Source organism: Cynocephalus volans, chromosome 11 (genome assembly GCF_027409185.1).
Source record: "Cynocephalus volans isolate mCynVol1 chromosome 11, mCynVol1.pri, whole genome shotgun sequence".
Lineage (NCBI taxonomy): Eukaryota > Metazoa > Chordata > Mammalia > Dermoptera > Cynocephalidae > Cynocephalus > Cynocephalus volans.
This window is the reverse complement of record NC_084470.1, coordinates 116,082,282-116,108,825: the sequence shown is the minus strand read 5'-3', so window position 1 is coordinate 116,108,825 and position 26,544 is coordinate 116,082,282.

Here is a 26,544-nt window from a genome sequence, read left to right as displayed (position 1 = left end):
GAGAAGCAGGGGCCCAGAAAAGCAAACAGCAAAACAAAACAGCCAGATAATCAAGAAATTATCCACGTGTGCACACATACACACATACTCTTCAGCTTAACTTCCCTAATATTGCTTTGCTCAGATTAATAATTAAATGGCCTTGTGTATTTTGAATAGAAGCCAACTAATCAGCAAGGAGAGGTGACAGGGAAGCATATCAACGAGGTTGGTCTGGAATGAAAATTAGCCAGTCCACCACGCAGATCATCTAGAGTGTCTTGCATTCATTCCCTATATCTTCTCAAATTTTTTAATTCAAAATTTGTTTAACTCAAAATTTTGCAGATGGATTAGAGATGAGGTAAGGAGAAAGTTCACTAAACAAACTTTGGCCACTTTCAGCCAATTCAGTCATTGTTCTCTCTAGACCAAACAGAAGCAACACTTGGACCCTGAAGCCTGAGCCAGACTTCGTTGGTTGTGTTTGGAGGACAGTTCCCGTGGCTTTGGCAGAGTGTGCCCCCTTGTGAATATCATGCCATTTCTCTTAACAGAGTGTATATTCCTCATGATTCACTTTGTGGTCAGGAATTTCATTACTGAAAGTGGAAATCATGTGGAGTCACCTTCCAGGGTATTGGGAAAACGAGTGTGATTGTAGGAAAAGATAACCCAATATAGATTACTTTTAAAATAATGTCAAATGTTAAAATCTTGTCTCTGGGAAGAGAGGGAGGGATTAAAGTTAGCAGAGGGTCTGAGAGAGTCCAACTAGGGCTCAGGCAAGCAAGGTGGAAAATGCGGAAAAGGACAGTGTGCAGGAAGAAGGCATATTTGGACAAGAGGTACATGCCACAGCAAGGAATCGTCCTCCCCCCATCAAAGGCGAGAGTGGGTGCTTCCCAGGAGGGCACAGTGTCCCCCTCCAGGCCCTACCAGGCATGGAAGCAGGTGCCTGTCTGGACCTGCCTCCTTTCTACTCTCTTCTTTCTTCCTCTTTCCCTCCCTGCCTCCTTTCCTTTCATCTTTTACTGACTACCTGCATGTTAGGTGCTGTGTAGGTGGTAGGAATATAGAACAGTCCCTAACCTCAAGTTATACCAAAAAATTCAACAAACCAACTATGTAACCATATCACAGGGCCTGTGTTGATAAATGTGGCCAGGCCCAAGGGGCCTCAGTGGAGGCCGTGGCCATTTCCCACTGGCAGCCAACAGTTCATGCAGCTGATTTCGGAACAATGTGGTCCTCAAAATTTCTCCACACCTACTGCTCTAGAATAAGAGAGAACAGAGAGGCATGACAACTAAATGCAATGTAAGAATTTTGATTGGATCTTGTTTGGAGAAAAAATCTGTTAGAAGACATATTTGGGAACATTTTGTAAAATTTTATGTGGATTGGGAATTAGGTGATACTTTGTGTCAGTTAGCTAATAAATAACCATGGCTGACAACCATGTGCCAGGCACTGCTGAGCACTAACATGCACTTTCTCCTTCTATCTTCACAGCAACACTGATTATGGGCTTTCCTTTACAGAGAGGGAAACTGAGGCTTGGCAAAGGGAAGTACTTTTCCCAAGTCACACAGATAGTAACTGTCAGGGTCAGATCCCGCCCTGGCTATTGATCAGTTGTGGTTCTAGATTAACCACTCTTAACAGCCTCCCAGGACAAACCTTGAAACCAATGTGTGGTTGAAGAAAGATTGCCGTGAAGGGCAATCTGTCAACCTGTAGGTACAAACAACCATTGTAAGAGCTTTTCTTCCTTTAATGGAGAGAGGAAAGGCCTCCGGGGGCTGCCAGGGAGAAGAGCCCATCAGCGACGGGGAAAGGGCATCAAAAGAGAAAGGGAGGAAGGGAAACATGGCCTCACCGCACGGACTGACCGTTGTTTGGGGGCAAATTGCAGCTGTAAGGCAGGTGTTTTGGACTGAGGCAGCAAACTGTTTTCTGTTCAGTAGAAAAGTTACTGCAATCAATGCTGCTTCACCTCACTAATGAAGGTGGAAAAAAATCACAGCTGAAAGGGATAATGGTGTTTTCTTCCCAGAGGATTGCCTAATCAAGGTTTCATCGTGTCTGAAGTCCGCATTACTGACCGACCATTCAGGACATGCAGTGTGATTCAAGAGTGGGGCTGGGCAGCACTGAGCCTTTCGTGCCCTCTGGCCCAGTCCCCTTTATGACCCAGGCCAGAGAGAGCAAAGGGCAGGGTGTGCCCAGCCAATTGGCCTCTATAGGAATTTCAACCATGACCTCGACCTCATTTGCCCTTTGCTCCAGTCTCCTGACTAACCAGCCGTGCACATGACAAAGCCAAGTTCCACAGCCAGCCTGGCAGACCCACCATGTAATAATCCAGGGTCAAGTTGTATTTTGCTCTTGGTGTGTGAAATGTACAAATTGGAGAAATCATGTAAAAAGTCAGGAGGATATAAACATTCCAAGCACCAGTCTCCCAGGGATTTGGTGTTAGAACAAAAGTCACTTCCTTCAGTGCCCTTTTCTTACAGTCCAGTTTTTCCTGTGAGGACAGAGCTACCTCATAAAACCTCCGTTAATGGTGTGTCCTGAGTAAGTCAGGATTAACCATGTATGCAGTGGGGCAAAGAGTCCCCTTACACAGAATGCGGGGACTGCCCCTCGAATGTTTGTTTTTGTTTTTTAAACAAACACAGTTGTGCCAGCTGATCTCAATACATATTTCTACAAAATACCAGCATTCTGACAATCACAGACCTTTCCTCCAGCCGCAGACCAGGGGCAACACTCTGAAGCAGGTCTCAGAAGACAAAAAGTTGGATTTTTTTGTTTTATTTTATTTTATTTTTTTATTTATTTTTTGACAAATAAAATTGTATATATTTCCATTGTACACTGTGATGTTTTGACATATGTATGCATTGTGAAATGATTACCACAATAAAGCTAATACAGAAGACAAAAAGTTGAAGTCAGCTCTGATGATTTCTGCTTAAGCAGAATCCATTTTGGCTGAGAGGAAATGGAAATTGTTACCCAAACTTCAGAAAGCTGCAGAAATGACAGCCATCTTAAAAATCCCAAAATAAAAGCTGTTTCTGAATGAAAAAAAAAAAAGAAATGGAGCAATGGGAGAGTGGGAGAGTATTTGTTTAACAGCTTCCACAGGGCATTTTCCCCTAAAGGTCTCCTAGTCCCAAATAGTCCTGCTGCCTCTAATCCGTCTTGCACATCACACAGCTATGAACGTCCCAGGAGCTGCTGCTATTTCCTTGTTAAAAGCCTCAGTGCCTACCCACAACCTATCCACCCACCGCAGAACGTTTCCCTTCCTCTGGCTTCTTAGAGTGATGAGACCCCCTCCTCCCAGCAAACCATCTTTCTGAAAGGTAAGCATGAACCCACTCCTCTCCTGCTTGTAAAAGTTGTGGCTGGCTCATGGTCCCCTACAGGATAAAAATGCACACTCTTTATTTGGCACACAAAGCCCCCATGACCTTTCTGTTGCCCACTTTTCCCGGACTCATCTGCTGCCACACCCCTTTGTTCCAGTCACACAGACCTCTCTAAATTCTCGCCCTGTCTTTACCATGCGGCATCCGCCCGTGCCTTTTCACTCGCTGCTCCCTCTGTCCAGAATGCCCTTCCCCCAAGTCCACAAAGTAAACTGAGGTGCCAAGACTCAGCTCAAATGCCACATCCTCAGCAGAGCCCATCCAGAATGTTTTCTCTCTCTACACACACACGCACACCAAGCCCCCTGCTTACCTTCCCAAGGATGCAATGATTACACGTTTTCTCAGGGCTCTGCTGTCTGTTCACATATCTGCTGCCCGCACTAGACTTTGAGCACTTTCTTGGAGACAGAGCACATGAAGTGATCATGTTTGTGTTTCCAGTTCTTAGCACGGTGCCTGGCACCCAGTAGGTGCTTCATAATCTAAATCCTCCAACCAGCAAGGCCAGACTCAAATTCTACATTTTCTAAGTTCTTCCCCGACACTCCACTGGAAAAATTTCTGCCACCTTAGAACAATGTATTCTATATTGCCTGTAAATTTTTACTTCTCTCTTCCTGGGTATTTTTTTGTATTTTCTAGGATTTTAAAAATTTGTCCTACTAAACTATAATATGCTTTAGAGAAGTCATACTTTTTATTCTCTCCCTCCCCCCGACAGGCCTTTGGTTGTTGTTTAGAAGATATTGTTGATAAAGTAATTTGTTAACTGGTCTTTTAAGACATCAACATCAATTGTTTTAAAATCTTTTAGCTTATAGAAAAAACTTTAGCCTAAAGACTGACTCAGAAGCCTAGAGTTTCTGTAAGATGAACATTGTATATTCGGAAGTTGCAGGGACACGATGGCCTAATAGGATAAGAAGTCCTGGCACCATGCCCTGGCCACCTTCCCCATTGCCTGTCCTCTTGTTTAGCCTCTTCCCAGGCCCAGCTCTGTTCTACTTTCCCGGGGCTAAAGGATTCAGCGGCAACCCCAGATTTACACATTGAAGTCCTCTCTGAATTTCTTGGCATGACCCTTGTGGGGTCTGGCTCCCTGCTGTTCCAATAATACTTTATCAACAGGCCCTGCAGCTCTCTAACTTACCATGGTTTAGTGGTCCTAAGGGGGGAAATTGATATACATTGCTTCTTTCAAAGTCACCTTGGAAAACCTTTTTCTCTCCCATGCCACAAATTCAGAAACTCTAAAATGCACATCTGGGGAACAATGTGTTAAAAAAAAAAATTCCCTTGGCTTCCAACTGCCACTTCTTTATATCCCCAGTCACCTGAAGAGTCCATTGCCTGAAGGCCTTTAGACAGGGTGGTGATGTGCGGGACAGTGTCCCCAGGCTGCCACTAGAGCAGCACCCAGCGCGGCCTCAGGGTTGGAGCCGGCCAGCAGGAAGGCAGCTGGTGTCTTTATCCATCACTCTCCCCCCACCTCTTCGACCCTGCTTTGTCTTCCATTGCCATTCTGCCACAAACTACTTCTCAAAGGCCTTGGCGGAAGGCCAAGAATTTGTTAGTTGAAGGAAAAAAAGTCTAGTTTCAATGTCAAACTGCCATTTGTAAAGGCTCCCACAGCTTCCCCTGCCGGTATCCTTCAGGTCCTGGGCTTGAGTGTTGGTGAGATGGAATCGAAATCCACAAAGCTGCACAGTCAAGGAGCGGCCAGGTGTTAAGGACATGAGCGCAAGGTCAGGGACTAGTTCCTGGAGAGATGGACACACATGAACCCCATTTTATAGATGAATAAACAAGCACAGACAGGTCAAGTAACTGACCCAGGTTTCACAGTAACCAGTAAGTAGAGCTTGGATATGAAGCCGAGCTTTCTGGCTCTAGAGCCTGTGCTCACATAGACTACCGCAAGGCCTAGAGGATCCGGACCCACCACTATCCACAGTTGAGAGCTATGTAACACTGATTACTATGACTCTTTGGAAGCCATTCGTCACTCCTAAGCATCCTGACAAGTCCGAGATGCTGGTGGTGGCTACCACATATGGAAACAATTCCCAGCACCTTTGCTTGTCTGAAATGCAAATGAGAGGCAACTTGGTAAAGCACTGCCTTGCAGGACAACTCCCTGGGCCTACCGGACTCAGCCACCTCCATGAAGGGCCAGCTTCATGGGCAGGCATGTGACCTGTGCAGTCACTCTGTGCTCAGAAGGGTCCCATAGTTGGTTCAATGCTCTGCTGTTGCCATCTTGAAATTCCTAATCTTTTTTGAACAAGGGTTCTGGGATTTTTACTTTGCATTGGACCCTGCAAATTAGGTAGCTGGTCCTGCCTATGCTTGTATGTTGTCTGCCAGAGTCATCCCGATTTCCTTTCTCTCACCCTCCCTCTCTTGCCCACAGGAACCAGCCTCTTACAATCTTGGTAAATTCTTCTCATTCTTAGGTGTTAGGAGAGCATGCAGGTCAGCTCCAGTTTTTAAGTGTCTCTTATTCTAATCTGTGCCTCCTGGAGCTGATTAGGAATTCCTTTTCGTAAGATCTGAGGACTCTGATACTCACTCCATTCCCCGCGCACACCCCAAGTTGACTTCACTCCTCCTGCTTCTGATCTCTCCAGCCAGCCAGCTCCTGCCAATCCAGGGGTGACATGAATGCTGGGGGCGCGAAGGCGGGTGGTCCGCAAAGAGAAGGCCCACTTAAAGAGAACATCCGTAGTCTAGATCAAAGAGATTTAAGAGACATGTCAACTAAATTAATATGTGGACTTTGTTTAAATCCTGACTCAAATCAACCAAATGTAAAAAGACATACGTTAGACAATCAGGAAATTTTGAATATGGACTGGATATTAAATGATATTGAGCAATTTTGCTTTATTTTGTTAGGTGTGAAAATGGTATTATGGTTATGTAAGAAAATGTCCTATTTCTTTTGGAGATGCATACTGAAGTAGTTAGGAGTGTTATGACACGGTATCTGGGATTTGCTCTTTAAGTGCTTTAGGAAAAAAAAAGAGATAGGGTTGGGGAGGGAGAGAGACGAAGCGATTTTTGTGGCCAAGTGTTGATGCTTGTTGAAGCTGATGATGGGGTTACTTGTACTCCTTTCTTTGTATATGTTTGGAAGTTTTCATAATAGTTAAAAATGGAAGAGATGAAGAGCAAGAGAGCAAGCATCCAGACCACAGTGTTTCCAGAAGAGTAGAAGCAGGTGTTTATTGTTGTTCTATTTTAACAGCTCACAGAAATCTGGTCTCTAGGGCCAGCCCGTGGCTCACTCGGGAGAGTGCAGTGCTGATAGCACCAAGGCCACGGGTTCGGATCCTATATAGGGATGGCTGGTTGGCTCGCTGGCTGAGCGTGGTGCTGACAACACCAAGTCAAGGGTTGAGATCCCCTTACCGGTCATCTTTAAAAAAAAAAAAGAAAGAAAGAAATCTGGTCTCTAAATGAGCTGGTTTTTATAAGTGTGGATGACACTCAACTTTGCAGCCTCCTCTGAAACATAATCTTGAACTGTTTCAATAATAGTAGGACTGGCTCCACGGACCATCTCCATTTACCTGCTGCTGCCGTGGACCATCTCCATTTACCTGCCTGCTCCCTCGTATGATCAATAGCTTATGAGGATGCGTGTATATAATAGGAGCTACAGAGGATCAAACTCATGACCTTGACGTATTACCTCCTTCCCCAACTTCACTGGATCCAAATCCTGTTCCTCCTCTGGACCTAGATCAAGTGCTATTTCCTATGTGATGCCTTCTGTGACCACCTAGTCTCACAGTCCAGCATCTGGCATTTCACTCTCTATTTGGTCCTGAGTTGTTCTTGAATCATTTTGTGCAATCCAGTCTTTGCTTGCCAACAGGTTGCAGTTTCTCATGCCTTCTGCTCTGACAGGTTTCTGAACAGGCCCATGCCCTGCTGAGAACATTGCTGGCTATTTATTCATATGTCCACTCATTTATTCCAATACTGAGTACCTACTCTATGCTAGGCATTGTGCTAATGCTGGGAATTCAGTATGAACAACAGAGATCCAGTCTCCACACTGGAGCTCTTTCAATTAAGACAGAGAGATTGACATTACACAAGTAACTGCACAGCGAAGTTACTCACGGCACTGGTGGTGGGTGCTGTGATTGCAGTACCATGGTGCTCTGAGTGTGCAGAACAGGAGACCAGGACTGCTGAAGAGTCAGGAAAGCCTCTCCTAAGGAAGTGAGTTTAGGAAGGAACTTAAAGGAAATGTAATAATTAGCTTGGCAAGGAGATGGGAGGAGCATTCCAGGCAGAGCAATCAGCATGAGAAAGGACCCTGGGGGAAAGAGTTTGGCATACAAAAAGAAGTCCAGTTCTACTGGCATGCAGGGACCAAAGCTGAAAATAAGCATACTTCCTGATTTGAGATGCATTTTGAAATTTCTAAGCACATTGGAGGCTGAATTTTTATTACCATCTGAGTTAGATTATTGCAGTAATAGCCCCCAATTTGTTCTTTTCTTCCTGCATGCAATGTAATTTTGTCCCTTTTCCCAACAAGCATTAGAGTCTGTTTCCCTACCCATTGAATCTAGGCTTGGCTATATGACCTTCTTTGGCCAATGGGACGATAGCAAATGTGACACAAGCAGAGGTTCTGGCTGGTGAGAAGCTTCTGCCACTATGTGAACAAGCCTGGTCCTTTCTCCCTGAGGATGAGAGGCCCTACATGGAAAGAGACTCCAGCTATACCCACTGTCCCAGGATTCCATGTGAGGTCCCAGACATATGAGTGAGGCCATCCTAAAACATCCTTTCTCCCTGAGGATGAGAGGCCCTACATGGAAAGAGACTCCAGCTATATACCCACTGTCCCAGTATTCCATGTGAGGTCCCAGACATATGAGTGAGGCCATCCTAAAACATCTAGCCCCAACCAAACAAATCCAGACCAGAAGAACCACCCAACCAACCCATAGAATCATGACCTATAAAAATATTTGTTATTGTTATGGACTGAATGTGTCCCCCTAAATTCATACATTGAAACCCTACCCCCTAATCTGGTGGAATTGGGAGGTAGGGTCTTTGGGAGGTAATTAGGATTTGATGAGGTCATTAGGGTAGAGCCCTCATGAATGGGATGTATTCTTATAAAATGGGTCCAAGGGAGCCCATTTGTCCCTCTCACTATGTGAGGACACAGCTAGAAGGCAGCATCTATGAACCAGAAAGCCCTCACCAGTCGTTGAATCTGCTGGTACTTTGATCTTGGACTTCCCGGCCTCCAGAACTGTGAGAAATAAATTGTGGTTAAAGACACCCAGTTTGTGATATTTAGTTATAGCAGCCCAATCTAAGAAAGTTATTTTAGGTCACTAAGTTTTGGAGTTGTTATGAAAGGCTAACTAATACATCATTCTCACATCAACATATTCTCATCAACTACTTCTGTGTACAAAGCATTTGTCAGGCACTAGGAATACAAGAACAAGTAAAAAATTCAAAGGTTATAATCTGCTTGGGAAAATATCTTATCTGTAAAGAGATAAGTATCCCTGCAGTTCAAAATGATAATACTAAGTGAGTTCTACCAATAGTGCTATGGGAATTGAGAGGAATGAGGGATCCCTAAGGCAGAAACATTTCTGCAGGAACCAGAACTTCAAATCAGTCTTGAAGAGTGCTGATTTAATAGGTAACTGGAGAGGAGCACAGGTAGGATCTCCAAGACAGGAAAAGAATGGAAACATGTTCAGGAAACTAGTGAGCAATTTGGTTGGACCAGAGTATGGGGTCTGTAATGCAGAACAATGAGTGATAAAATTGGAAAGGGGAAGGACAGGCTGTTGAGAGCTGGGGACTCTAGGTTAGAACTGCCATATTTAGCAAATAAAAATATAGGATGCCCAGCAATATCTGTGACCTATTTATACTAAAAAATTATTTGTTTTCTGAAATTAAAGTTTAACTGTAAGTCCTATTTTTATCTGGCAACTTTAGCTGGAGTGGCAAATTCAAATGCTTACAGGGGGCCAGGAGAAAAAATAAATGAGTCATGTAGGCAGAATGTAAGGCAATAGAGAGAGGTGGAGACCATGGCAAAACAAGAGAACAATTGTTTTTCTTAACGGGAGCAGCCCTACTTTGTGCCAGCCAATTTTTATCATGTGAAAATGCAGGTCCAAAGTTTCCAACTCTTCCAATTGTTCAAGAGAGTTTGGAATTTTGTATTTTTATGTGAAATCTCCTAATTATTTAATATAAGTGAATATTTCAATTTTTAAAACCTTGTGTGGGCTAAACAAAACATGTCTATATTCAGCTTGAAGACCACTGGTTTTCAACCTCCATTTTAGAGTCCTAAATGCCTGGATAAGATTTTTTTAAAGTAGTAATATATTCCTGTAAAAAAGTCAAACAACGTTAAAGAATCAAGGTGAATGTGAAAGTTTTCCTCCCCTTGCTTCCTCTGAATCCTATTCCCTTCCAGAGCAGTAGTCCCTGTCTATAGTCTGGGAATATATGCTAAGGATTTTGAAATTTATACTTTTTTTTTTGGAGGCTGGCCAGTATGGGGATCCAAATTGAACTTTATTTTGTAAGCCAGAATCTGTAAATTCCAGATATATATTTGAGTGAATCTTTTGCATATATATACAAGGAGATACGTGAGTAAGGAAATATCTACAAGGATGTTCATTGCCATAAGAAATTAGAAATATCCTAGGGGTCATTTTAGAGACCTACATGAATAAACCTAGGTATAGTCATATGACAAAATACTATATAGCAGTTAAACTGGATGACTAGATATTTATGTATCAAATAGATATTCTCAAAAACATCAGGTGAGTGTAGAAAATACATAAAACAAGATTATATTCTCTGTTTCTAGATGTATATCTAGTCCAAGTAGAAAAACATGGACCAGATGGAAACTCACCCAACTCAGTGTACTAGTTTCCTATTGCTGCTGTAACGAGTTAGCACAAACTTAATGAAACAACACAAATTTGTTATCTTACATTCTCAAGGTCAGAAATCTACAACAGGTCAGCAGGGCTGTGTTCCTTCTGGAGGCTCTAGGGGAGAATCCCTGTCTTTTCCAGCTTCTAGAGGCTGCCTGCATTCTTTGGCTCTTGGCTGCATCATTCCAGACTCCACTTCATCTTCACCAACCTCATGCAACATCGGCACATCTCCTTTCTGACTCTCCTGCCTTCCTCTCACAAAGATGCTTTTGATTACAGTAAATCCAGCTGGACAATCCAAAATAATCTCCCCATCTCAAAATCCTTAATTTAATTACATATGCAAACTCCCTTTTGCCATGTAAGACAACATATTTATAGGTTCCAGGGACATCTTTGGGTGCAGGGGGTGGGAAGACATTATTTAGTACTGATAGTGTTTATCTGGGGAAAGAAGGAGGAAAATAGAGTTGGGGAGATGAACTAAGAGAACTTCAACTTTATCTACCAGGTTTTATTTCTTTACTTTAAAAAAGTTATTTGAGACAGATATGTCAAATTGTAATTTTCTGATTACGGCTGGTAGGTGTTAGTTATATTATTCAGTGTACTGTTCTCTATTTAAAAAGTTTTTTCAAAATTATACAAAAGAGAAATAGGTTAGGAAGAGAATTTTTTTCCTCCTACTTCATAGCTATGGAAGGTGTGTTGTGCTACTGTGAGAATTTAGAAGGGGGGAATCAGACTCTTTTTTTTTTTTTTTTTTTTGAGAAAGAAAGAGCAGGACCTTAGTGGTTTAGATCTGAAGGGATCTTAGAAAATAGCTAGGCCAGTGGTTGTCAAATCGCCCTGAAAGCCCTGGCTTGGGGAAGTACTTCAAGGGGCAGTTGGGACAAGGGTGAGAAACTTAAAGACCCTTCCACCCTCTCTTCCTCTACCCTCATCCCTCCCACTCTTCCTTCAATCAAAGCACCTCTGCTTTTACCTGTATTTTTATGTTGGAGCTCCACATAGGATGTCCTCATGTGCAATGATGTTCTGTTGTTTAAGTAAATGCATGCATACATACATGCTGAAATCCATTCCCCACTTCATCACTGTGTGATTGAGGAATCTGAATTGGGACAGATGAAGTGACTCACCTAATGCTGAAATTACATAAAAGGTGTCACTATCACTTAGTAAATCTCGCTTATTGGTGGGTCAAAGGCCAGGCTGTTATAAACCCACAGAGGAAAGCCTTAAGATTTTCCAGTAACTGGAATTGTTTTATCTCAAAACGTTTCCTGGAGTCGTGGATTCCTAAGGCAGGGGTGTGGAGATGAGGAAGGAGGGGGTGTTTCTTGAGGAGGAAAACTCCTTTGTTCATCCTCCTGCTTCCAGATGAATAAAGAAACTGCAGAAGAAAGGGCTATTAGGAAGAGAAGCATAAGTAATAAATCTTTACGTTTAAAAAATCCTGATTTATCCGAGCTCCAGTTGGCAGTGGAACATCTCCCCCTTTGTCTCCTTTATTCTCTCTTGCTTTTGTGAAAGTATATGTGTTTTCCTAAATCTGTCTTTCTGAGTCTGCTTTTTGTCTGTCTTTTGTTTTACTTTTATATTTATTACATTTGATGTGAAGTGAAAGGACAGGGCTGGGAGTCATCCCTCCCCAGGTATGAGATGTGTGTGGGCTCCATCCCAGAGGAGACTCTTTTTGCCAATTGTGGAATGAAGGCTGTATAGAAGTTCGGAGGATCCACCAACACAGAAGAGAGAAATACCAGAATCTTGGGGCCTCAAAGCAGAAGGAGCAATGTCCCAAATCAACCACTTGGCAATGTGCTGTGCTGTGCAACATGTGACAAGTTGTGAAGAGTCAGCATCCACTTCTGGAGGCTGTCCATCTGAGGTTTATAAAAAAATTTTCACTTGCACCTGTCAAGTGAATTGGTTTCTAAGTGAAGAGTTGCATTAAGACATTAAATCCTATTTGTGTAGATTAGGTTTGGCTGTAATTCAGAGAACTGATGCCTATATTTTTTGGACATACACCTGCTAGGTACTAGTGGTTCTGGGCATTTACAGACTGTTGATGGCCTACTGCATTTCTGTTTCTCTCTTCTTCCTTTCTAACAGAACCCCAATTTTATTAATCTATTCTTTCCTTTTGAGGCTTGGAGAAAGGTGATCCTATCTCCAATTCCAAAGGTAAGTATTAATTTGTCTAAGCCAATCATGAGATTTTTATTTGCCTTGCCAAGGACTGGTTTAGGAAAGGTCATGTAACACAACTCTGGCCAAGGATGCATGACGGAAGTCTTGGAGGGTAGGGGGAGGTTTCTGGGTATTGTGTCCAGATGAGATTCCTGACAGTGCTGTAGTTATCTTCTTATCAGCCTAAGAATGAATGTCAACATCTAGAGGAAGGCAGAGCCAAGAATCCTAATAGTCTCCCCGGAAGCCTGGGATACTTCTGGACTTCCTAGCATGTGATATGATAATTTCTTATTGCTTAACCTACACTAAGTTTGGAGTTCTGTTACTTGCATCAGAAATCATCCTAACTGATATCCATGGGTTAGTGCACTTAATCTTCACCACTGTCCATATGGTATCCATCTCCTTTTTAGAGGTTAAGAAATGCATTTAAGTTAATACAGGTGGTAAGAGGCAGAGCCCAAATATAATCTAGTTCTGATTTCATGAAGGAAATTAAACCGGGCCTATTGCCCTGAGGCCAAGGGCAGAATTTTGTTCACCTGTGTATAGTACAATGTCTGGCACATTAATGAACTCATTTTATTACCGTATATTACTACTTTAGAAACAACAAATATCTTCTATTTCCAGAAAGAATAAGACCAAATATTCCGAAAATTCCTGCCACTACAAATACCTAAAAATACTTGAAAAAAAATTTTAAAACCAAATGCTTTGCTGAGTTGGCATGCTGGCGCACAAGCACACACACGGACAAGGAAGAGCTAAAAGGTCAAACGACCAAAACAATAACCCAAATTTAGAGAAGTAAGTGAATTTTGTTAAAGCCAGGGGCACCCTGAGGGGGAACCTATCAATTTCCAGTGACTACAGAGTCCACAGAAGCTGAAAGATCAGATTAAAGACCCCAGCGCAAAGCCAGGACTTCTGAAGGGCTGAACTATGGTGGGAGTGGAGACCCCAAAAAGGGATTTAAGAAAGGAATTTACTTGTCTTGGCTCACAGTTTGAGAGGGGGAAAAAGCAAAAAAAGTCTCCTTGAGATATGTGTAACCATAAGCGGCCCTCAACTCAGGTCTGAGGTCCATGAAAGGACGAGTCGACACCAGTTGACGATCCACCAGAGAGAGCTCGTTTATTAGGCGGCACACACACATATATATAGGGCTTCAAGGGAAGGCTGATTGGCTTAAAATACAATCCCTGCTTAGAGGGCAACCAGCGCCATGATGGGGTGTGGCCGAGAAGGACTTATGTGATCAGGGTGTGATCCCTTGGGGCATTTGGGTTCTTACATTCCTCGGTGTGATCCCTTGGGGCATCTGGGTTCTTACAGTCCAAATTCACTCTACTTGTGTATTCTGAAAAGTCTCAAGTTAAGAATCTCATTTGAATTGGCCCTGGATATATATTATTCTAATTGCCTAGAAGCAGCAAATGTAAATCTTCTCTGGATGAACACACCACCCTCAGTCAGGTCTCAAAACATCCAACAGGTAAAGATTCAATATATACTTTAAAGGAAGAAAAACTTTTCCTCTACCCTCTTGTGTTTAGCAACTGGGGCCTGTGAATTAAACCAACAAATGACAAATTCACAACAGAAAAGCCGAGTTTGTTTACGCACACAGCACACATACACATGAAAGAACTTGGTGATGAGCAGCTCAAGAGGAGAGGGTAGAATCTGGGGCTTGTATCCTACCGTAGGTAAGGGGAGGGGAGCAAGGCGCTTAAAGAAAGCAAATGACTATTTGGAAAGCTAAGTGGGTTTTCAGGAGAACAAAAGGGAGATAAGGAAGTTTGTAATAATTATAGTCTATATAGTTACGAGTTGCTTTTCTGTCCACTTCAGGGCCATAAAACTTCCCCAGAGAAAATATTTGGGGTAAGTTTTATTCACATTCTCCCTTCTGGGAGTAGACCTACAGGAATTTATAGCAGCCTATTTCCCAGAAGTTGCTGCTATTAGTAGGATAAAGGAAGCTCCAAGAAGGCTTTTTTTTATATCAACTCTGGGGCTGTGAGTGGTTCCCCACAATAGAAACTCATAGTTTTTAAAAACAAATCACAAAATACATAAGGAAACAAAGCACCATGAGTGAGAGTCAACAGAAACAATAAACAGAAGAATCAGATTACAAATACTTCACATATCAGAATTATTAAATCAAAATATAAATTAAATACATTTAATATCAGTGGAATGAGGAAAAGAAAAAGGTCCTAGAAACAAGAAAAAGGTTAGAGAATAAAGGGAGTGTTGAGTTTGTGCTCTTTTTAAAAAAAATACAGTTAACATATATTAATTACTCAAATAATACAATGATATAAGCATGTGAGAAAGATTCTAGCAATATAGAATATAAGGAATTTTGAAATAAGTACAAAAAAAAAAAAAAAAGAATTACTGGGTGTCTCCAATGGAAAACTGCATTGTTTACAGCACACCCTTTAGAATTATCTGATTCTAGCCTTGCATTGCCTTTGGTCTATATTACAACTCGGTAAATAGTAAAAAAAAAAAAATGACAGTAATGCAAAATAATTTGTATCTACAGACATGCAAATGATTCTGTCCAGTGGAGGGAAAATACCCACCTCCCTCCACCACAGAAAAACCAGTTTTGCATTTATTTGCAAATTCTTTTCAATACTCCTGATCTATAAATGTGTCTGTACTTTGGATTCCTTTGAACCTGTTGTAACATCCACCTAGTCCTCCCGTTAATAAGTTTTAAAAATCCTTAACATGAGGAGAGTCATGATCTTAATCCAGGAGAGTCATGAGTTATCTTTTGTTTTTTAAAAGCTGTCCTTTAACAAGAAGTATAATGAAATAGAGTGGTGTCAAAAGATAAAATTACAACAAATTTAGTTTAAAGATCTTAATTGGCTTTTATCTGCAATTCTAGAATCAGGCAACACTTCATTCTATAAAATAGTATGAGTGTTCTGATGAGCTGAGCAGAGGAGTTTGGCTTTATAGACAAAAAAGGGCTGAAGGTGGCAGAAACACAGAACAAAAAGCGAATTGGTCATTTCAAAGTTACTTTTCTTATAAAGGTTATAGCAGAGGGGACTTCCTTATCAAGCCAAATAAAATTGGCCTGTTTGGGAATTTAGTTATTATCTCTGTCTCTCTCTTGATTTCTTGGAAGGTCAGATAAACAACTTAGTTTTGGCTTGGTGGTGTGAAACTTCAGCATGAGTGAAAGAAAGTGAGCCAAGATGCCAGGTACCGTTCAAGCTTTATTAAAGAAAGAAAATCTGCTGGGCTGTGCTCAAAGTAGCAGGCAGCCCAGGGCTTCCCTGGAAAGGGGGCAGCACCAGGTGTGGGGGTGGTAGAGATTATATTGGTATGTTGGCACCAAGAGCTGGGTGATACCATCAAGGAGGGTCATTATGCTAATATGGATCAGGGTGGAGAACTGTGTCCTTGCAGAAGCAAAAGGGGTTTCTGTTTAAGTCAGGAGGTTTCTCTTAAAGGGAAGCGGGTAGGGGAGGGGAGGAGATGGGCGGCGCCATTTTGTACTTGGGCTTGTCTAAAGTGGCGCTAGTTATGTTGCAGATCTATTAATGAGTAACTCCATTTTGTCATGGTCTATTGGCCCAGAGCAGGAGCTCAGTCCAAACCAGTGGCATCCTATAAATTTTATTTAACAGTGAAAAGTCTCCTCCTTCCTCCTCAACCCTTGGATAACTGCTAATGTCCTGGTATCCCCGGAGGGCAAGTTGGGGAAGAGGTGGTGACCCATGAGAGGTCATTCAGAACATGCTTCCCCTCCTCAGGGCAGAGTCCATGGGCTGTCCTAGGGGCTGCTCTCAAGGTTGGCAACAGTTTTCTATGGTGTAAGGCTGCCTGGGTTCAAATCATGGCTCTCCCACTCAAATGTGAAAGCTTGGGGCAAGTTACTTACATCTTCTGTGCTTCAGTGCCCTCATCTATAAAATGAGGATAAAAATACGAATTATCTGGTGAGGTTCTTGTAAGATTAAATAAGTTAATATATGTAAATCACTCAGAAGTGTGCCTGGCCTATTGGTAAAAGCAAGTTTTAGCTAACACTATTTTTTGGGAGGGGGGCACAAACAAGTCATAATATATTTAAAAAGACAAAGATCATAGAAAATAATAGAAAATATGTTCTCTGACCACAATAACAGAAGGAAATTTAGAAAATTCACAAATGTGTGGAAATTAAACAATATGAACCTAAATAAACAATGAGTAAAAAGAAAAATCACAGGGAAATTGGAGAGTACTTTGAGATAAAAATCAGAGGAAAATTTACACTTGTGAACACCACCTGTATTAGAAACAAGAAACATCTCAAATCAGTAATGTAAACTTCTACCTTAAGAAAATAGAAAAAGAAGAGCAACTAAACCAAAAGCAAATATAAGAAAGAAATAAAGATTACAACAGATATATCTGAGATACGGAATTTAAAAAAATAAAGAAAAACAACAAAACCAAAAGCTGATTCTTTAAAAGGATCAACAAAATTTGCAAACCTTTATCTAGACTGACCAAGAAAGAGAGAAGACCAAAATTACAAAATTACAAAAATCAGAAATAAAGCAGGGGCATTATTATACTGTCATTATGGTTTTTTGTGGTGGTACAATTTAGTTTCTTACTCTTGCTCATTTGCATTTTTGTTCTACTGGTGGGTTTTGTCCTTTCTTGTGTATTTGTGGTAGTGATTATCACTTTTCAGATTCCAGATGCAGGACTTCCTTGAGGATTTCTTGCAGGGCTGTTTGTGTGCTGATGAATTCCCACAGTTTTTGTTTGTCTGGAAAATACACTATTTTTCCCTCCTTTCTGAAGGATAGCCTTGCTGGTTATAGTATTCTTGGTTTTTTTCTTTTAGTATTTTGAATATATCATCCCATGTTTTTCTGGCATGTAGAGTTTCCGTTGAGAAGTCTGCTGTTAGTCTGATAGGGACTCCCTTACAGGTGACTTGACATTTTTCTCTTGCTTCTTTCAAGATTCTCTCTTTGTCTTTGAGCTTTGCCAGTTGACCATAATATGTCTTGGGAGATCTTTTTGGGTTGAATCTCTGCAGATTTTTGCGCCTCATGGATCTGAAGGTCCATGTCTCTCCCTGTACCCGGGAAGTTTTCCATTTGTACTTCATTGAATAGGTTTTCCACACCTTTTTCTTTCTCCTCCCCTTCTGGAACACCCATGATTCAAATGTTTGTGCACTTAAGGTTGTCTGTGGCTCTCTTAGATTTTCCTTTTTTAAAATACTTTTTCCTTTTTTTGGTCTGCCTGGGTTATTTTGAAAGACTATCTTCAAGATCAGGTATTCTTTCTTCTGCTTGTTCTGGCCTGCTGCTTAAGCTACTGGTTGTGTTTTTTATTTTGTTGAGTGAATCTTTCAGTTCCATGAGTTCTGCTACATTCTTTTTTAAGGCATTAATCTCTTTGTAAAGTTCTTCTTTCATATTCTGGGATTTTTTTCCTCATTTCATTATGTTGTCTAATTGAGTCTTCTTGTAGCTCAGTGAGTTTCCCTAAGACTGTTGATCAGAATTCATTTTCAGTCATTTCAAGGGTTTCCTGCCCTATAGGGTCTAGTTTTTGAGAATTACTGTATTCTTTTGGTGGTGTCATATTTTCTTGGGTTTTCGTATTTCTGGTATCTCTACAGTGGTGTCTGGTCATCTGGTAGAGTAGTTGCTTCTATTACTCTGGAGTTGGCTTTGAGCAGAGAGACTTTCTCTTCTTTTTCCAGTCTCCGCTGGTGACTCTCCTTGTATTAATGCAATTGAGTGTCTGGTGGGCTGCCTGCACAGTGGCTGTGGCTACTGCTATAGTGTCAAGCTGCTCTTGTGGCAGCCATGACTGTGGCAGTGGCTGTGGTGGGCCACACCACATGAATGGGTGTTTTCAGTGTGCTCTCTTGCCTGCTTCCTGGGTGGAAGGGGTGGTTGTCCTTGGCTCCTGCCTTGGACCCCAGGTGTTGCTCTCTTGCCTCTAACACTATTATTTTTTCCTTCTACAATACTTGCTATTAGAATGGACACTGATCCTTGAAGTCACACAGTCTCCTTGACCCGTATGTAGCTTCGGCAGACATTATATTTGGTTATCTCTCAATATTCCTAGAGTTGGTGGCCAGCATCATTGGGTACAAATGGGGACAGCCCAAAGAAGGAAGCCATTCACAGACTGGCCTGGGGGTGTCCCAAAGCCAAATGAGGATGACTTCTTTGTTACTTACAGCTCCAAACTCTAAAGGATGAAAGGCTGCTTTAGTAACAGAGACACCTAGGACAGCCCTAGGCTGGGTGCTATTTGTGAATGGCCCCTTCTCTGAGCTACGTTAACAGCACTCTTCACATCTTGAGTGTGTCCTCCTTGAAACCCCTAGCATGGTGCCCAGCACATAGTCACTGCCTAATAAATTTGAACTACAACACTTCGAACCCACCAGGAAAACCACTTTACAAAAAATAATAGCTGTTATTCATATACTTCTTTATAGAGCATTTCCAAAAACCTTATTTCTTTAATTGTGACAACATCTTTGATTGTGAGAAGGAAGGGAAAATCATATTACATTTTCCAGGAAACAAACAAATAAACAAACCGAGGTTCAGAGGGCTTAGGTAAATGATCCAATGTTCAAGCAGTTAGTAAGTGAACGTTTCGGTTTCAGGTTCCAAATCCCAAGTATTTCCCATTGCCTGCGGGGGAACTAGGACGCTTTTGGTTTCTGTCCTCTCACCATCCCTTGATTGCCCTCTGCCCAGTCAAGCCAGAGATGAACAGAGCCACCTTTCAGAGAAACCATAACAGACCTACTCTTCTCTAAGTGAGCCTCACCGCCAGTGTAATAACAATCTGCTCCACATGGTCAACAGTCATAGCTGAGGAGCATCTTGGGGCCAGGTACAGTGCTAAGTCCTGCAGATGTAAAGGGGAAGGAGACTGGTGAGGAATTACCTTCTTGCACACCCAAGAGAGAGGCAGGGTGTGTGTGCTCCTAGAAACAGGGCAGGAGGCAGCAATGGACAGAATAAAGGCAAAATGTCAATAAGAGCTCAAAAACAAGTCATAATGTGAACCATAAAGAGACAACAGCAAAGAAAAGCTAAGTTTGACTTCTGTATTAGTCCATTTCTGTTGCCTATAACAAAACACGTGGAACTGGGTAATTTATAAAGAAAACAAAATTTATTGCTTACAGTTTCTGAGGCTGGGAAGTCCACAGTCTAGGGAACACATTTAGTGAAGGTCTTGGTGGCAACCAAGGATTCCCAGGGATCTCATATGGCAGAAAATGGCAGAGAAGAGAGGAATACTAACTTCCTCATTCACTCTCCTTTTAAAGCCTTCGGATCCATGTCCCTGACCACCATTATTATTCCATTCACTAGGCGTGGTCCTAGAATCTAATCACCTCTTCAAGGCCCCGCCTTTCAATTACCATAATAGGATTTTCCACCCTCAACAGTTAACAGTGGGGATTAAGCCTCAATGAGGTTGCAGGGGACAGGCAGCAGCATCCAATCTAGAGTGACTTCCAAGGCTCCCCCACCCTGCCCCATTCCTAATATCCTCTATTAAAATGTCTTGTGGCTAGATAGATCTTGGTAAAGAAAGCCTGGCCATATACTGAGGTAGGTGACACCAAGAGCAGCAGGGGAGATATGAGGGCTTTCTCGTCACTTCTACAGATGGGAGACTACTGCTGGGTGTTGGGGGTGCAATATGGGAATTAGGGAGGGGAGAATCACTGTATCTGTCATCACTGTAGACTAGGTCTCAGAACCTCTTCTGGCTTGGCTGTGAATGCTAAGAATTAGATCATTCCATCACAAGACTATAAATCAGGGAGCGAACGGAGGGAGATGTCAAAGAAACTCTTGCCCTGGTACGGTGGGCGGGAACACCACTATTACCAACAATTACAGGGCTCAGCTCCCTTTTCAAAGCAGTTCAGCCTAGGTGGGATGTTTTTGTTCCACTGTCAGGGAGGGAATACGCTTTAAGCTCATATGAAAATTCCCAACTCCTAGAAATGGACAAGAGTTTATTTTTTTAACAAGGAAGAAGCCAATGGACTCCTGCTAACTGCCTATTACTACCCCACTCCTGGTATCTCTGAGCCGGTACCAATCTTCAGTGACATACCCACCAATTTTTCTGCAGAAAATTCAGTTCCATTCAATGCCAGCTGCATGGCTCAACTGCTCAGTTGCTGCATTTCCCATCTTCTCAGAGGGCCTCGGTGTTGAATGAAGTGAGCACTCTATCCTGACCACATTGGTTTACCACTGGGTGCTGCTGGGTCTAAATGAATTCACACCACAAGCTTAAAGAAAGCTATAATGGGGCCGAGCCCGTGGCGCACTTGCTAGAGTGCTGCGCTGGGAGCGCGGCGACGCTCCCGCCGCGGGTTCGGATCCTATATAGGACTGACCGGTGCACTCACTGGCTGAGTGCCGGTCACGAAAAAACGACAAAAAAAAAAAAAAGAAAGCTATAATGACTTCTACTACAGAGATGGGGAAACAGAGGCTCAGAGAGATGAAGTGCCTTCCCCTAAGGTTAGCCAGCAAGTGGCTCAGTCTGACTCCGAAGCCCATGCCTTTCCCACTACATTGCTCGGCCTCTCGGTATTTTTGGCACCACATGGATAAGAACTTAATATTCTGGTGCACCAGTGCCAGCCAAGGCAGGGGACAATTGTGACTTGTTTGTAACCCCTCCCCCTCTTGGGAAAATAAGTCTGCTCAGCCACCAGGGTTTCCCATTCAGTGCAAAGCCTGGGCCCTTGTATTTTAATGAACCCTTCAGATGATTCCATGTGAAATTGTGGTTAGGGAGCCTGAGCTAGTCATTTATGCTATGTGCACTAGTGGATTATTGAATGCTGGCTGTCCAGGCACTTTATGTTCATCATCTCATTTAATCCTCCTGAAAACTCTATCAGGTTAAACTATTTTTATAACCAGTTTTTAAATGAAGATTCTGAGGTGCAGAAATTTCCATAAACTGTCCAAACTGCCACAGCTGGACAGTGGCAGGCCAGAGCACCAAACACAGGCAATTCGGCACCAGAGACCGTAGGCTTAGCTGCTGCTCCATCCGGCCTCTGGATTAGCCCTGCTTCATTTTAGCAGGGTCTTCTGGAGTAAACACCTCTCCTCTGGGGAAATGAATTACTTAGTGGGAATGACTCACTAACCACAGGACTGAGTTTGATAGGATAATTTGACACAAACAAAATTTTTGACACTTCTCTCCTCTCCCACCCCAAATCCGATGCCACTGGCATGCCCACTCCTGTTCGGATAGCCAGCCCTGCCGACGGCCACCATTCACCTCTTACTTCTTTGTTACCTGAGTCTCCCATTTTCCCCTATAGTTTTGCTCCCAGGAATCAACCAAAAATAGTGGGTGGGTGAAAAGGAATATCAAAGAGAAAGATTAAGAAACAGCCACTTTATTGGGAAGCCATGATACTGTTTTAGATCAAAATTTGCCTGAAAATAGACCCTTCAGTCATGCAGACAACAAAACATTGCATGAAAACACCAAACACTCATGCACATTTTATGCACAAGTCCACGAGCTCTTTATGGTATTTGGGGATGGTGTGGGAACGTCCTAATATAGTCCCGTGGTTAAGATACTTGAAGTCCATCAGCCCCCGGGGGTTGAGCACTAGCTCTGCTGATTATTAGCCATATGACCTCAGGCAAGTACATGACCTTTCTGTTCCTTGGTTTCCTCCTCTATAAAATGAAACAATATAGCACCTGACTCATGGAGAGGCTGTGAGGACTGAGTGTGGAAAGCACTGCAGACCTTCCTTCACAGGGGCTCTGGAGGGAAACAGTGACCCCAACAAGACCCATTTCTTTTCTCTGCTTTCCTCCATGCCCTTGGCAATGACTTATCTCCTTGCCTCCCACACAGGGGCATCTATTTCAGGGCAGACTCTTTCTCCTTCAAAACATCTAGCCCAAAGGACTTGCCTTATACGTGGGGAGCTATGTTCTTGGCTTTGAGACAGATTGCTTAAACTGTCTTCCGCAGTTGCAAGTGACTCAGCCGTTGCTTAGAGATTTAATTAACCAGCAATAAGAGGCTCAAAAGGGACAAGGCTCTAGGGATTTTCTTCCTTCCCTGGTTGGCTGTGAGCAGGGTGAGAATGAAACAAGGAACCCTCTAGAGCTACATTGTCCAATATGGCAGCCACTGGCCACATGTGGCTATTAAGCACTTGAAATGTGTCTGTCAGAATTAAGAAGTGCTATAAGTATAAAATACCAGATTTTGAAGACTGGTATGAAAAAAGAATGTAAATATCTTATTAATAATTTTTTATATTTATTACAAGTTGAAATAATATTTTTGATGTATTGGTGTTACTTTTTAAAATGTGGCTACTAGACCATTTAATCATTTAAATTTACCTATGTGGCTGCTGGATGGCACTGTTCTAAAATGTTTGTGATTTAATAATGACTTAATAACATACCAACACTTTTATTATTTATTTATTTATTTATTTTTCCAGCCCCCCCCTCCCCCATACCAACACTTTTTAAAAGTGACTTTAATATAGATCTGTGCCTTAGTCTGTTTTGTGCTGCTATAACAGAATATCTGCGATTGGGTAATTTACAAGGAATAGACATTTACTTTCTCACAGTTCTGGAGTCTGGGGAGTTCAAGATCAAGGCGCTGGCATCTGGTCAGGACCCTCCTGCTGCAGCCTCCAGAAGGGAAGAACCGAAGTCCTCACACGATGGAAGGTAGAACAACAAGAGAGACAAGTTTGTGCACACCTGGACAAAAGCAGGGGGTGGGTCACTTTCACAAGCCCTTTATTTTTTTTATTTTATTATTATTTTTTTGTCTTTTTCGTGACCGGCACTCAGCCAGTGAGTGTACCGGCCATATCCCATATAGGATCCGAACCCGCGGTGGGAGCGTCACCCGGCTCCCAGCGCAGCACTCTCCCGAGTGCGCCACGGGCTCGGCCCACAAGCCCTTTAAATGAAAGCATTTAATCCATTCATGAGGGCTCTGTCCTCGGGACCTAAACACCTCCCATTAGGCCCACCTCCCAACACTGTGGCGTTGGGGATCAAGTTTTCAACACATGAATTTCTGGGGGACATATTCAAACCCATAGCAATCTACTTTTACCTTTATGAAGCAGGTATTGTTATAAACAATTTTCAGATAAGGGCAGCAAAGCCACAACCTATTCGGTGTTTGGACAATCAGCAGGCTTGCTTGGCTGGAGCAGATCTGAGCTAGAAGACAATCAGATGGAAGAACACTGACTTGGAAAGCAAGAAATGTGGCTTGTCAGCCTTGCTACACTACTAAATAGCTGTGTGATCTTGGGCAAATTACTGCCCCTCTCTGGACCTCAGATTCTGTCTGGCAGGATTAGATTTTAACGGTGGAGGCTGGCTGGTTAGCTCAGTTGGTTAGAGCATAGTGTTATAACACCAGAGTCAAAGGTTTGGATCCCCTTACCAGGCAGTCACCCAAAAAAATTTTTTTTAATTAAATAAAAAGAATTTAAGGGTGGGAAACTAGTATCCTGTGGGCCAAATATAGCCACATATTTGTCTGGGTGTTTTGGCCACCACAGTGTTTTATATTTATTTTTTTACATATTTTATTTTAGGGAAGGGACAGGTGCTCTTCTATGGACTGTGGCTCCCCTCAGATTCCCACTCCACCATTCCACACACATAAACATAAAGGCCTGAAAACCCTGGAGGCATTTGCATTTGCCACCTTGGCTGCAAATTTTAAACTCCAGGTAGATATGGAACAACTGCTGACTCTTACTTCCATTCATGCTGATACTGAGCATTGTTAGAACCGGACAGGGAAGGGTCTTAAACAGTGGTCACCAATCTACTCCAAGCCAAATTTCTGTTTCTCCTTCTAATCTTCTTTTTGTATGATGTTACCATCTTGAATTTCCTACAATAACAGCTCCCAGTTTTCCTGTGGAACCATAGAATATTAAACTAGAAAGATTCCCCAATGTTTATCGCAGCACTCTTTACAATAGCCAAGAGTTGGAACCAGCCCAAATGCCCATCATCAGATGAGTGGATACGGAAAATGTGGTACATCTACACAATGGAATACTACTCAGCTATAAAAACGAATGAAATACTGCCATTTGCAACAACATGGATGGACCTTGAGAGAGTTATATTAAGTGAAACAAGTCAGGCACAGAAAGAGAAATACCACATGTTCTCACTTATTGGTGGGAGCTAAAAATTAATATATAAATTCACACACACACACGCACACACACATACAAAAAAACGGGGGGGGGAGAAGATATAACAACCACAATTATTTGAAGTTGATACGACAAGCAAACAGAACGGACATTGTTGGGGGGAGGGGGGGAGGGAGAAGGGAGGGAGATTTTGGTGATGGGGAGCAATAATCAGCTACAATGTATATCGACAAAATAAAATTTAAAAAAAATAATAAAAAAAATTTAAAAATTAAAAAATTAAAAAAAATAAATAAACTAGAAAGAAATTTAAAAGTAAATTATTCAGAACAGGCCTTTCATTTTACAGATGAAGAAACCAAAAGAAATTGAAGGCATATAGTCGGGTTTTTTTTTAAATACTTGTATATGTCAGTGATTTTATCATGTCTTAGAAAATAAGGTAAAAAATAAGATAAACTATAATTATTCTTTATCCATATCTTATGCTTATTTGCAATTCCTTTACGTGGAATTTTTTCATATCCAGGTAGAACTTTTTTTTTTAACAAAAATTCAGTGGGATGACTGGTTAGAAAAAGAAATAATAGTATAGAACTGCTTCCCTCTCCTTGTGATTACTCTATATAAAACTTGCAGCAAAAAATAGGTAAATGTAACCTACACAGCGAAAGTAAATAGCTAAAGGACTGAAAGAGGGCTTTTTGCAGAGATAACAGCAATTTGAGTGTGAGCTACTGCTTTAGCATATTAAACACAAGCCTTTGTCTCTTTCACCTCAGTAGTGGGAGAAAGCAAAATCTGATTTAATGGGGGAAAAGGAAAAGACCATAAATAAAGGGGTGTGCTGTTTCCTGGGGGACAATCTTCCTAATGGCATTCTGCCCAGAAGTCCTTTCTTCTTTGCTAAACCACATGGCCAGTATAAATTGAGTAACCAGATGAATTGTTGAGACCTCAGAGGCTTAGGAGCGACTACAAAGTTGATCGATGCCTTCAGGGTCCAGATGGAGGCCAGACTGGTCAGTGTTGCTGTTGAATACCATAATCAAGGAAACCCCACTGTGATCTCTTTCTGGAGAAACTCAAAGTCAGTGATAGGGGAGACCCCCATCCCTGAAGTCATCTAGTCACAGGCAGCCAGAAGTGCCTGAAGATATGATCACTGCTGAATACTACTCCCAGGGATCTCTTGCCACGAGAGAAGTCTAACCTTGGGCACGAGGAGTAACTTCTTGCAATTTACCCAGACACATTGCACATCACAATCATGACCTCTGCTCTCCAGAAGCCAATGCCCAAAAAGGTTTCTCATCCACAGAAACACAGAAAGGTAAATGTAGGAGGTTGTCATAGGCATTTGAGGAGGCAGCAAAATGGCAAAACCAATCTAACCAACTGAAAGTTAGAAGATGATGAAGATGAACAGTAAGATGGTTTGAGAGATACAGTTTTTCCCAACGTGCTATGTTCATTTCCTCCTCTGCTTATATACTTTCTCTCTAGTGGCAGGGCCTTAATTCTTCCTCTACTTCTCCAACAATATTTCCGTCTTTCAAGGTGCATCAGGAATCCTACTTGTCCCATGCTTTCTCTAACCCTCCAACCCATCGGATTTCTGCTTTTACTATGTGTATCGTTCATTTGCTGATATGCTTAAGAGTAGCCTTGAACTATTTTT